Here is a 14,033-nt window from a genome sequence, read left to right as displayed (position 1 = left end):
TAAGTTAAAGGTCAGGACAAATCTTGGATGCTGCTATATTAGTCAGGATAGGTTAGGTTGTACTGTGTTAACAAGCAACCCCTGCACCTCAATGGCTTAGCACAATGGAGTTTATTTCTCACGGCTTACCTAATGACCATCACAGGTTGTCAGGATGCTCTGCTCTGTGTCATATGTATTCAGGGACCTTGGCTGAAGGATTCTTTGCTCTCTGGGATGTTGCTGGTCACCATGGAAGGAGAAAGGAAATATGGGAAATCATGACTAATCCTGGCATTTTTTGCCCATAAGGGTCATACAACTTATACCTAAATCCCATTAGCCCAGGAAAGTCACATGGTGATGCATAATTTCAAAGGGACAAGGAAGTGCAGTCCTACCATGTACAAGAACCCAAGATATTGGTGAAAAAGTAAAACAACAACAACTGTTAGATTAATAATTATTCTAGCCATCTGTAATGGATCAATCTACCAATCAAGGGATAATACTATCATATCATTAATGGAATAGTTACAATGGCTCAAGTACCTTGCTAAGAAATTCATATACATTATTCCATTTAATTCTTTACTAACTTATGAGAATGGTTCTCTTATTATCCCTATTTTTCAGATGATGAAATGAGGATCAGGAGTCTTTAAGTAACTTGCTTGAAGTCACACAGTTAGTATTTAGCAGAGCTATGATTCAAACTCATTTCCTCCTAATTTAAGAGTCTGAATAATTCTCCATGATGCCGATCATGTGATGGTAGCCTGCTGACTTCTTTTGCACAGAACTGGAAAGAGCAAATTAGAAAGATTTCTGACCTGGCCATCTATACTCTCGAAAAAGCATCTCTGCTTTGCTAAAAATCATCTTGGGCTTCTGTGATCTTTTGAGCCAAATGGATTTCTTTTCTTTGTATAAACAATTTTCCAGCTGTTTGCTGCTTAGTGTTTTGTTTTTATTATTGGTAAAATAATCCTTTCCTCCACGTGAGTTCCTGGAGCTCCTTAAGGATTGACTTCACAGGCTTTTTCATGTTTCTCTGATACCATCTTGCATTATATAAAAGCTTAGAGTATCTTGTGATCTGGCCCACAAAAGTACTCTTAGGAAAGGCTCACAGTTGAAGGATTATTTAAGAAAATTTAAAATCTTTTATCAAATTCACTTATGTTTTCCCCAAATCATTTTTTCAGTTTTTAGTTTTCTCCCATTTGGGAATTAAGTCTCTCCCTTTTATTTTAGGGAATTTTTTTCATTTCATATTTTGTTTTCCACTTTACCTCCAGGATCTAGCAAAAGCCTGGCACATGCTACTAAACAGATCTTACAAATGAAAATAATAAATTAACAAATGGATGCATTTCCTGCTCAAAGTTCAGGTTTCTTCTGTAACTAGTCTTTCCCTGAATATCTCTTCCATTGATGATATGACACAAAGCATCATACTAATCACTCTGCCTCTTAATTACTCATTGACTAGGTGATTTTAATGAGTTTCCTACTTGTTTTCTCATCTGTACAGTAAGGATAATGATAGACACTCTGTTTTAGGATTGTTGCGAGAATTACCTAATTTCATATTGCAAAGTGCTTAGAACACATCCTGGTACAAAGAAAGTGCTACCGTAACAACATCAGTAAGAGACCCTTTTTCTTTGTCTTGAAAACCAAAGTTCTCCTTCAAATTTCATTTTTAAGGTTTCTTCCTTACACCAAAGCAAAACAAATTTCATGTGCCTGCTATGAAAATTCATCCTGGAGAATTTGATTGCTTTATTGCCATGGATTTATCTTATTTCCTTTAATCTGATAATTTCTAAACTGTTCAGGTTATTGACTTGGAGTGCTATTTTGGTAAGGTATTCATTCTCTTTCAGCTTGAATACTCATTTTTGAGATACAATGCGACTTGATTATTTTGACTCTATGCATAGCAACATATTCATTCATTTACTTATTCTTTTAATCAACTAACAAATATTTATTGAAAACTGACAACTAATTATGAGATTTAAGGCTTAGAAGGAATCTCAAAATTTTTGAGACCAAACCCAGCCTAATTCTAGAATTTTTATACTAAACATGTAAAACGTCTAGTGGTAGAATTAGCTTCTTCACCATCAAAGTTGGCTCAGTAAGAGCAATAAGTGAGGAAGCATTTTATTTACTTTGTACCTCTTCCTGGATAACCCCATTCACTTCAGTATGGAAGAGATACTCCTATAAAATTAGAAGATTGTGCCCTTGCAGATTTTCTTTAGTATTAATGAAATATTTTGAAACAAATGTGAAGAGCAGTAATTGACATGTAATTCCACATGTAGCATGGAAAGCTTAGATTTAAGTTTGTTATATCTGATCCCCAGTCTGGTTGAGCCAAGGGAAATCTAGGGTACATGCTCTGAGGTCTTCCACCGGGCACTCTGAGGCTGGGAAGCTTAAGCAGAGTTGTGGAAAGGGCAATGGAAGAGCCGGATTTGAGCCCTTCTTCTGTGATTATCCATAATTATGTTTTCACATCTCTCTGAATTTCAGATTTCTGATTTATAGAATGAGAATAATAATATCTGACTTACGGAATTATTATGAGAATCAAAAGAGGTAAAATATACATGGAATTACCTCCTCAGTTTTTAGCACAATTTTTTTGCTATACTTCTGGAAACTTAGAGGCTAGAACATATTTGAAACTACTTCCCCTTAAAGAAAACAATAAAGTTGACATATGTTTGGTCAAGAATTTGTTAAAGTTTGATGATTTTGTTGAAAAGAATTATTGAGCCACCACAAAATTATTTTATATTGAGTTCACCATGATACATAGAGCAGCCCCCAAATGGTTTTTATTTTCAGATAACCATTATCTGTTGGCCATGCTTCATTTAGGAATAATTTCTTTCTGCCTGCTTTCTGCTGTTCCTTACCCAGTAGTAGCATATATTGTAACTTGTATTACTATGTGATGGCAAATTCTTTAAATAATAATGAGGAACAGTTTGAGTAACAACCAATGATATATAGGATGTCACAGGCCTGAAAAAAAATCCCTTGCAACAGTCTTCTTGGCTGAGTGGAAATAAGAAGGTCAATATAGAATATATCATCCGCATTTTACCGAATTCTTGATTGAGTTGCTTACCTAAAGGTTCTTATTCTTGCTCTTTCTTAACTGAGCTGTAGCTTCTACTTCTAGAAATACTCATAAAAATTCTTAGTGCAAATATAATATCTACGGTTTCTTATAATGGTGTTCTTTTTATAGTTTGTGATTTAGGATAACTCTATTTATGAATTAGGGGACAACTGGAGAAATGTTGCTAACACCCACAGAGAGGAATAACAAAATTAAGGTCAAGGTATTTTTTTAAAAAAACTAACATTTTAATGTATCCCTTTATAAATCCTTATTTTTAGTACATTTTAATTCCTGCAGCATTACATCTTTTCAGGATCTTGTTATTTCATCCTCTCTTTTTCCTACTTAGATAATTTTGTCTCTAATGGCTTCTGTTCCCTCTTCTTGCTTATGAAAAAAGTAATAATCTTGAATATGCATTATTTTCCACTCAGGGATCTCTAGTAAAATTGGGTGTGCAGGTAATAGCTAGGAAGGGTAGGGCTCAGCGTAATGGACCGTGTTGCTGGCCGGGTCTCCAACCCCAATGCTCCATGGACCTACATACTTCTGAATATTGACTTCTATATTTAAGATCTCACATGCTCTAGCTGAATTCTATCCCTACGCTATCTCTCTGTTCTTCTCCAATCTAAAGAAAATATTTAAAAAATTAGTTTCTTCTCTTTGTCTTCTGGGTTGCTTTGTATTAAGCCTAGATTTTGAAGGAGAGTATGAGGACATTGGGGCATATCTGTGTGTGTATATGGCTGAGTTTTTTTGTTTTAACTAAGCAATCCTTTAGAGGTCTTCTGAGTTTTCAGGTAAGTTTATTTCTTTAAGACATGAGGGCTTTCTTACATACAGCCATTCCGCATCTAAGAAATGACTTCAAGAACATCTGCTTCAGTACTCATAAACATCCTATCTGCTCATTGTTTCCATTCTTTTACAACCCCCTTTCCAAATCACATCAAAATGGCAAAAACAAAGCCGATATGAATTTAGATGCCAATTGTGTCCTCTCTATGAATGTTTTCCATATTTGAAATGGCTGGGGAATTATCCACAGTAATTGGGAACGAGAGGAATTGGATAAAGGTCATTTCCTCCATCTCCTGGGATTTCAAAGGCTTTGCTTTCTTTTATACCTGATCAGGTCTGCTGGTTGCAAAGCTCTACCGTGTAGTGGAGAAGCGCATACGGTTAATTATGACAATTACAATCAGTTCTTTATAATCTTTGCCGCTGTTATGGGATTTAAATACCCTAACGTATGTCGAAAGGACAAAATAATGTTTCTGTGTTTTCTGCTTACAGCTGCTTTTATGAGTGGGTTTTGCTCATAAACAGGTGGTTTGAAGATGAAATCCTTCCATGAATTCATTTATCTTAACCTATTCCCTAACCTAATTCCCTGGTGTGTCATTAGACACGTTGCTGAGATTCCCAGCCACTCTGAGGAGATCTCAGGTCCTGGACAGTGTCACTTGAACCACAGTTTCAATGAAAATGAAACCACGATGGTCAGTGGACGTTGACAAAATAAATTTAATTGATTCTCAAAAACTACCTTGCTATTTTTTAAGACTCCTGTAGCCTGACTCCCCACTTTCTCCCTCACCTTCTCTCTTCGAGTGCCTGTCTTTCCTTAACCCGCACTTTTTCAGTTTTGCCTCTATGAAATACTGTGCCTAGTTTCTTCTTACCTTTTTGGTCTCAAGTTGATCGTATTTTGCAGACTAGTGCATGCACGTGAGTTTATGTGCTTGTGATACTTGGTTACTTTGATGTTGCCAGTACACATTGGCACCTCTTCCTGGTGGAGGTCAGCTCTGAGAAAGGTAAGGTAATCTTTTTCTTTCAGCACACCTCCCTCTGCAGCTCTCACCTCTGCCTAAAAGGTCAGTATGAAAAGGTCACGGCAGATGAAACTGTGCATGAGCGCTCTCCTGTCCTCGCAGAGTATATCTTGCTTAAACGACACATTTCCTATTAATGGCCATCTGGTAAAGCTGACAGCCTTTAGTCCCCCTAATTCGTAACTGTCTAAAAAATGTGCCCAACCTGCCACTGCTTAGACTGAATTATAAACCGTGAAGCATAATAAAATCATTAACTTTCAATATGTCAAATTTGACTTGAATCGTATCTTGCCCAGAATTTGATGGCCTTTCCCCAGCACTTAAGAGCACAGGCGCATGTTCTGTTCAAAGCGTACTTTGTCATTGCTCAGAGAACCATTAGCTTAGTGTAGCTGTCTGGATATAAGCATCAGCAGCTCTAGGAGAAGAGGAATGTCTACTGAAGAAAAGGGCGTGGACGAGCAAGTATGAGCTTCACTAGGGAAAGTGACGCTCATCTCTTCCCAGGGAAAAGAGCAATATTCTACATTTAGGCACTGCTGATTCATCCTGAAAATCAGATCCACTTTTCATAGATTTTGGATAAAAGTGTGTGCTTTATAACCCTCATTGCCCCTTCCCCTTTGTTTCCTAATATCAAAAATAATGTTCAATAAATGCCAGTGGAATATGGTCAGAGTTGAGCTACATTTTCAGAGAACCAGGTATCAGCTCTGTCAGATCTCTATGAATAGGCACATCTATGTACACATTTTCAAAGAAGGAAAGGTCGCTCACCACTGTACTTTCAGAGTTGTCAGAGGATTTAGAAAAGAACTAAGGTAGGCTGTCTTTACACATGGGAAAGGAAATGTGGTTCTCAAGGTATTTGGGCCACTGTACTGAATACCAGATGCGAATGGAATCTATCCCCCAACCCCCAGCCTCTCTGGCTAAGAAGTGAATCTGCTTAGAATATGAGGGGGGAAAAAGGCACCTATGGCAGTATTGAAGGTGTTATACTGAATGTAGAAGGGAGATATGTGGGCTTTGATGAATATTGCTAGTTCATTATCTCCCCCATTCCTCCTGGCCCCCGGATTCCTCTCTTTTTGGTAAACAGCCTTAATGTGGAAGAGGATTCAGGAATCTTCTCCTATATAGAGATGAAGATAATGTTGGGTGCTCCGTATTATTGCATGGGTGGCATGGTTGAAGTCATGTCACCAAAGAAGCGTTTGCAAAGTAGATTTCCCAGAATGCTGGAGGCGCAGCTGCTAAATAGCCTTGAAAAGAAAGGAAAGCAAGCCCTCTGGTGGTCAACATGAAGAACTGCCTCTTTTAAGCCACAGAGATACAGTATGAGCCATGACATTGTGTAGAAAAGGAAATGTCAACAGTAGTTGGATGAATTTCAGAATAATTTATTACAGCTTATGAATAAGATTATTGCTGGATCTTTCACTCCGAATACTTTAATAGCAAGGAAGAGGGGAGTCTTTAAAGCATTAGGGGTCATCTTCTGAATTGTTTAACACATTTATTAAAGGCCTGCTATGAGCCCACTGGGACACTAATAAATAGTCAAGCAGTCAATTACTTTGTAAGTGAGATTATAATCAAACTGAGGCTCCAGATCTCAAGAATAATTATGTAACAAGAGTGTGTAGCCTGTTTGTTTCTGTGGGCAAAAGGTTAGTGAAGGGAGCCCCATTACTTGCTGAATTGAGTATCTGGGAGGGGTTCCCTGGAGGTGATAAAGTTAAGTCAGTCCTTGAAGAATGGATGAGATTAGAATAGATGAAAAAAAGGAAGGTGAATATTCTGGATGTAGAGGCCAAGGGAGCAGGACTGTTTTTTCCTTTTTAAATTCATTAGCAATAAAGAGTTGAGAGTTAGTGATAATGACATGTAGAGAGAATTTGGCAAATAGATGAATTATGTTAATGAATGAATTTTGGAAATATGTATAAGCAGTATAATATATAAATGGAATCAAGGGGTTATTTTAGGTATGTCTTATGAATCTAAAGCTAGGATAGCCTCTAGACTCAACAGATGGGGCTAGATAAAATCCCAGGTCTAACACTTATAGTATGTGAGTCCTCAGGCAAGTTACTTGGCCTTTCTGTGCCCATTTCCCCCTCTGTAAACTTTGATAAGAGTAGTATGTATGTTTAGATTCAGAGATATACAAAAATTCTTGAGCTTGTTTGCCAAGGCTGCTATAACAAATACCACAGGTTTACCCAACAGGAATTTATTGTCTCCCAGTTTGGGATTCTAGAAGTCCAAAATCAAGGTGTCAACATGGCATGCTTTCTCTCAAGCGTGTAGCATTTGGTGGAGGCTTGAGGCAGTCCATAGCTCAATCTCCACCTCTGCCACATGGCCATCTCTCTCTCTCTCCCTGTCTGTCTCCTTCTGTTGTATCCAAATTTCCTCTGCTTCTATGGATTCCAGTTATGTTGTATTAAGGCCCTGATACAATTTGGCCTCACCTTAGCCAATAACATCTTCAAAGGTCTATTTGCAAATGGATTCACATTCACAGGACCAGGGGTTAGGACTTGAACATGCATTTGTGGGGAACATGATTCACTCTCTTGCAGATATCTAGACTGAAAATGTAGTAGAAGTTGAGGACAAAGAAAGTCTGGGTTTCCCAGGACGCACCTCACTCTGGTTCTGAGTGTCCAGTTTCTTGGTGTGTGCAAGCACAGGCTGAAGTACCTCTTGGCAGACATACCATGGAGGAGATTTATGAATCAGAGAGTAATTGGACCAGGGGTCCTAGAGGTTCTAGAAAATCCATGATGACCTACAAAAACCCGAGATGATAGAGACAGGACTGACACCAGTTTGCATATTTTTTTGTTTAAATTTGGTTCAAAATGTTCTGTTCTTTGTTTAAAAAAAAACAACAAAAAAACCTCACTTTAATTAATGCAGCCTATAATTGAAACTACTCTCTCAAGCTGTTTCTCGCCAGCTCTTCAGGGGAAGGAGAGGAACGGGGAGAGAGGGTGAAGGGAGGCAGAAGGGTGACTCTCCTCTCCAGAGCCAACATGTCAGCTCTTCAAAGATGCTGTAAGAAAACTGAACAAAGATCCCAGGCTGAATGTGAAAGGAGGTGGGGACATCAAGGAACATAAGACTTTAAGTGGAATTCACCCCATACTAATTATTTAGGAAGTAAAGGGGGGGGGTACTGTTGACAGCAAAGATTGGGGGAGGACAGGCACAGTGATGCCCCATGCTACAGCACATGCTCATGTAGGTACCACATGTGGAGAAGGGAGGTAGAACTTGGAGTTCAGAAAGGTTTAAAAGGCAAAATGTAATCGCTTCCCTTTAATTAACTCAAACAATGCATGGCAGGTTATGTTAACATGTCGGTAGCTGAGACAGAGGTGGTAGGCCACTGCTGAGATTTTAGAGAGAGGGACTCCAGATTTGTCGGAGCAGAAAGGGCCTTAGAAACCTCCTAAGCTAATCACCTAACTTTACTGATGAGAGAACAAGCCCAGCAAAATTACAGAACTCACCAAGGTTATATAATCTCTGTTACAGGAACTAAAATAATAAGTTGGGTTTTTACCAGTTGAGTGTTCTCTCCAAGACACCACGTATGGTGCAGCCCATAGTGATTTAAATTTAAACCAAGGGATAAAACTAACCATTAGTACACTTAAATGTAAATTAAGATTTGATGTATTCTTTTAAAAGAAGGTAAATTCTGTGAGAAAGGTACCCACTAAACCTATTTCAATCAAGCTTTTCTCTTAAACTTTTTACCATCTTATTAAACCTGTGACTATTTCCATGCAACTGTTTTTTTGTTTTGTTTTCTTTTTAGTTTTTTTTAATTGTATAATATAATGTATATACAAAGCAAAGAAAGAGAAAATCAATAGTTTCAAAACACTATTCAACAAGTAGTTACAGGACAGATCCCAGAGTTTGTCATGGGTTACCATACCATCATCTCAGATTTTTCCTTCTAGCTGTTTCAGAACATTAGAAGCTAGAAGGAATAAACATTTTTTATCATCACAATTGACTTTTTCCCCCCTTTTTTGTGAAAAGCAACATATATACAAAAAGCAATAAATTGCAAAGCACAGCACAACAATTAGTTGTAGAACAAATTTCAGAGTTTGGTATGAGTTATAATTCCACAATTTTAGGTTTTTACTTCTAGCTGCTCTAAAATACTGGAGACTAAAAGAAATATCACTATAAAGATTTGGCAATCATAATTGTTTGTTAAACCCCACCTTCTCTGTCTAACTCCACCATCACCTTTGATCTTTCTGTCCCACTCTTTAGGGATGTTTTCGTGTTGGAAGGGGCTATATGAATAATATGAAGTAGGAACTAGCTGATGTTCTGGAGAGCTTGCAGCTGTTTTAATTACAATGTTTTATGTTTTTATAAACAAAGTGGTGAAAATTTCTATGATAACCCATAGGAGACTAAGCAGAGAAGCCAGAATAGGGGCTCTTTATAATTTGGATCGTGTGACTGAAATACCACTACTGCTGAATAGAATCTACCTAAGTTACAGCTTCAGATATTTCAGGGTGAACAAACCTTTTATATATAAAACAGGAGGCTATGCATTAGACTTATAAAATCACATAAAATATAATAGGAAAGAATGAAAGGAAGTAAAGAAAACTTGCATTCTTTTTTTTTTTTTTTTTACTTATTCCAAGGAAAACAGGTTTTATGAACAACTTCTAGAAGTTCTTAGATGGATGCAGATTTTATTTTGCTTTACAATTTGACAGTGATTCAAGGTTCTGTATTTACTCTCTTCGTGAGCTGAGGTTTCAGGACTAGACAGAAGCCCTTTTAAAAATTCTCTTCCCTCAATGGTTGGGAGAACTAGGAAATGGGAAATTCTTTGGTAATTGTTGGGAAATGGGACAGTGCAGTAGATGGTAACCCTCTTCACTGCCTGAGCTCATCATCAATTGAGATAAATGGAGGCGTTAAATAGAGGCAGATCAAATATGAGCTTCATTCAGTGGTACACTGGTAAATGTTTAGCCTATGGAGGCTACAAAATCCTTTGTAGCATTTGTAGATTTCTTCAGTGTTGGCATGCTCACCATGGTCAAATCCAAGCTATAAATGTGATGGTACCTAACATGGAGCTAGGCAGAGATGTACACCATCAACCCTCACAGGCCAGTGTTAACAGTCCTCAGGACACACTACTTGAGTCCCATCAGTCATAAGTCGTGGGCTAAAGAATGGGCTTAGATTTCAGGGTTAACCATACTCAGTAACCATCTCATAGCTTGTCAATACATTTCAGAATTAGGCAAAGTTACCGCCCAGACGCGGGCTGCCCTGGACAGCCACAGGTTTGTCCTTGGGGGCCTGTGACTATAAAATTTTTGGCAAGAAAGAGCAAAGCAGAAAGTGTTCTTCCTACAGGAAGGTTGACATCAAGGAGAGTCAGCCTTTTCCCAGAGCCCAATCCAATGAATGAACACTCTGAGTCAAGCTGAGGGAAGAGGCTGGGCAAGTCATTTTTATGGAACTTCTTGCAAATGGAAGGAAGCCAGGAAAATAAGGAATAAATGTTAAACCTTAGTAGAATCATAATTCAGAATGATTCTTAGAAAAGTTAACAGGTTTCGTGTCAACAAGAACAATGGAGGCAGAAATTTGTTTTAAATCTCCATATTTTGGTGTGTAAATGTTTATGGAAAGACCATCTTTGAGGTTTGGAAGTGGCAAGAATTTTGGTCATCAGAAAAAAAATAGGAGTTTTTCAGTTGCACTTAAAAATAGAGACAGCAATATACAGTAATGTCTTTATTTTGTAGGAAGATACCAAAGAATAGGTTCATATGTAATACCTTCAGATTAAATTGTTTTTCCAGTTGATTGGAACTGAAAACAGCAGGACCGGCACAGGATTTTCTTAAACAGCTTCATTGCCTCAGAGCAAAATTATGGTCTATTGTAGACTATATATTTTGCATTTTGTATGGTCAGGCACTGCAAATCGAGTGGGTTTCCAGCATGGCAGACAAGAAGTCTGCCACTGTGCCACCATTGCCCACCCAATAATTTATTTTTGGGTTTAAATGTTCAGGTAATAAGTCAGGTGGCTAAAAGCACTTTTGTTGTTAGCAACATGCTAGAAAAAAATTCTCCATTTTATATGACCCCCACCTTCTCGCTCTGTTGCCTATGGCATTGGATAGGCAGGCATTTCATGTGCTTATGTTTCTACACTTGTTTCCCTTTGTCAGGATGTCTGGCCATTCGTAGTGATTAAGACCCCAGACTCTTGAGCCAGATGGAGATGAATTTTAGCCCAGGCACTGACTCTGACCCTCCAGGTGTCATGACCATTGGCAAGTTAGTGAATCCCTCCAAACCTGAGGTTTCTCAGATATAAAATAGGAAATTATACCATATCTATCTCACAGGGCTCTTGTAAAGATTAAATGGGATAGTGCATGTAACACATTGTGTACAGGGACAAGTGTATAGTAGGTTTCCAAAATACATTGGCAATGACAACATTCATTGTTTTTCTACATTTTACAATATTGTAAAATATGTGTAGCTTTACATTTATGCACAGCTAGTATAAGTTCATCTTTGAGTATTGGTAAACTCTCTAGAATTTTGGTAATACTGTATTCCTCAAGCAAACTCCTGTGCATGAAATTGGCAGTTTATCTTTCCTACTTCCCAGATGCTCAGGTTATCTCTGTTTCTTGCTTTGTCACTACCCTAACTTATACCCGTTCCTTCTCTCTCTACTACCTAAGGTCCTCATTTTCCTGCATTCTTCTGTATGTAAAAAACTGATGTAGTAACAGGACGTGATAAACTCTTTGATAATAAAGAATATATTATTAATATTCTTCAGGCATTACAGCAAAGATAGACTAAGAACCCAATTTCAATAATCAGGCCATGAGTGAGAGAATATTGTTCGGCAGTAGATTCTTTCTGATACCTCTGAAATCACTGTCGTATTTGTGACTCTACTCTGTCGTCCATATGGCAGCCCTTAATTATACCTGTTGGAATAATTCACTTAGCCAAGGTCAAGTATCCTATGATTACATGTTCTGTTGTTATTTTCTAGTTGTCGTATATCCTTGGCAACTGCCATCAATGAAATTAAATCTACCTAATTTTTCGTGGCACTCATCCTGTCCCAAGCTTCCATAACACATGCTTCAGCCTTGTCAAACATGCTTTGCTTCAAATGAGTTAGCCATCATTTTGTGGACCTCGTCTCGGTGAGCTAGTGGCCACATTCTACCAAATGAATCTCTGAAATGACTTCAGCTCCCATTCCCAGCCTTTTTTCTTCATTTCAGAAAACTCTATGTAGCCCGTGATTAATCAGCAAACACATATGCAAGTTTCCGTTCCAGCAGGGCCACATTTCAAACAATAGAGGAAGGTCACTTCAGTTCAGTCCAATAGTTATGCTTGAAATGCCAATAATGAATAGATTAAGTCAACATTATTTAGCACCTACCATGTTATAGTCATTTGCTTGCTTGCTCATATGCATTAGCTCATTTAATCCTCTCAACAATCTCTTAGATATGTAATCTGATCCTGGTCTTTTCAGATCAGTCTCATTGAGACTCATAGAGGTTAGAAATCTTGTTCAAGGTCATACAGCTAGCAAATAAGTGGCAGAATGAAAAATTAAACCAAAAACTTCCAGGCTCCAAAAATCTCAAGCACTAGGTTAGACAGAATGAGAAATAAAAATGAATATATGACTAAAACCCCTTGTTTTCACATGGTTTATAGTTTCTCAGTATAGATGGATCTTTCTGTTTCTCTACCAGATGACTCAAAGTTCCGTGGAGGCAAATGTTTATGATATTATTACTTTAATAAAGATAAAAGAAACACATGAGGCAAAAATCTACCTGCTGGAGGTCATCTTGCAAATGTTTATTAATATTGTCTGATAAAGGTATTCTTTGGTACAATGATATATAGGAAAGCATCTGGAAATTTTCTAGCTTCACTATGTAAAGTCAAGCTATAATTCCAATGCTTAGTGTGTTGGCCATGCCTATGTTTTCCAAGATGTGCACCACCAGTTCACGTAGTGTCTAAAGTTGGCATTCACTGCTAGAAATTGAGATCATGGAAAGGAATATGGCCTATGAAGGAATCTTAATATGGCAAGGCCTATGAAGCAATCTTAATATGACAAAAGCAAAGCTGTTTCCTATCAAATTCTAAAATCTTACAAGCATTGAGTGTTGCTGTTAAAAATAATTTGAGGGCTGTGCAAGGGTAGTTCAGTGGTGAAATTCTCACCTGTCATGTGTGAGACTTGGATTCGATTCCTAAACCACATACCACCCAAAAAATAAAAAATAAAAATAATAGCAATATTAATTATTATTATTAATTCAAAGAACATGTATCTGGTATTATTTTTCTAATGTAATCTAAAAATCTCAACAATCTATATTTTAGTTTAGGGTATTGCACCTCTGAAGATTCATTCACTGTTATGTATCTTCCTAAAATATGTAGATTTCTCTTACAGCCCTTCTAAGGAGAGCTTATTATTGAAATGCCACAGGACATTATAGTCTCAGCACATCATCTGCAATCTTTATTCATGGAATAGGGTCCAAAGTTCATCCTTTAAAAATGCAAAAGTCCAGAGACTGTTTCTAGTTATGATTTTTACCACTAAGTAGCTCCCTGACCTTAATCAAGTCATTTCATCATCTCTCTAAGTCTCATTTCCTCACTGGTACCATGGTAGGGCCAGAGTATTTGAACTCTCATGTCTCTTCTTAGTTCCACCCATGTTGCTATACATAACCCTAACCCATTGCTTGTGACAGCTGCATAAAATACTCCAACCACATCTTATTGACACATACATTCCTTCGGTTGTTAGTTTGGTTTCTCACAGTTGCAAAATAATTTTTCCCTTATGGAAAGTTGGACTCAAATACTACTAAGGTTCAGTATTCTCCCTTACAATGGCAATGGGATAGATTGCATGAAAAAACATAGATGTTCTTATGGCATCAACCTCAAAA

The sequence above is a fragment of the Tamandua tetradactyla genome, chromosome 12, assembly GCF_023851605.1.
Source record: "Tamandua tetradactyla isolate mTamTet1 chromosome 12, mTamTet1.pri, whole genome shotgun sequence".
NCBI classification, from domain to species: Eukaryota; Metazoa; Chordata; class Mammalia; order Pilosa; family Myrmecophagidae; genus Tamandua; species Tamandua tetradactyla.
The sequence above is the reverse complement of the archived record's forward strand: the minus strand, read 5'-3'. Positions refer to the sequence as shown.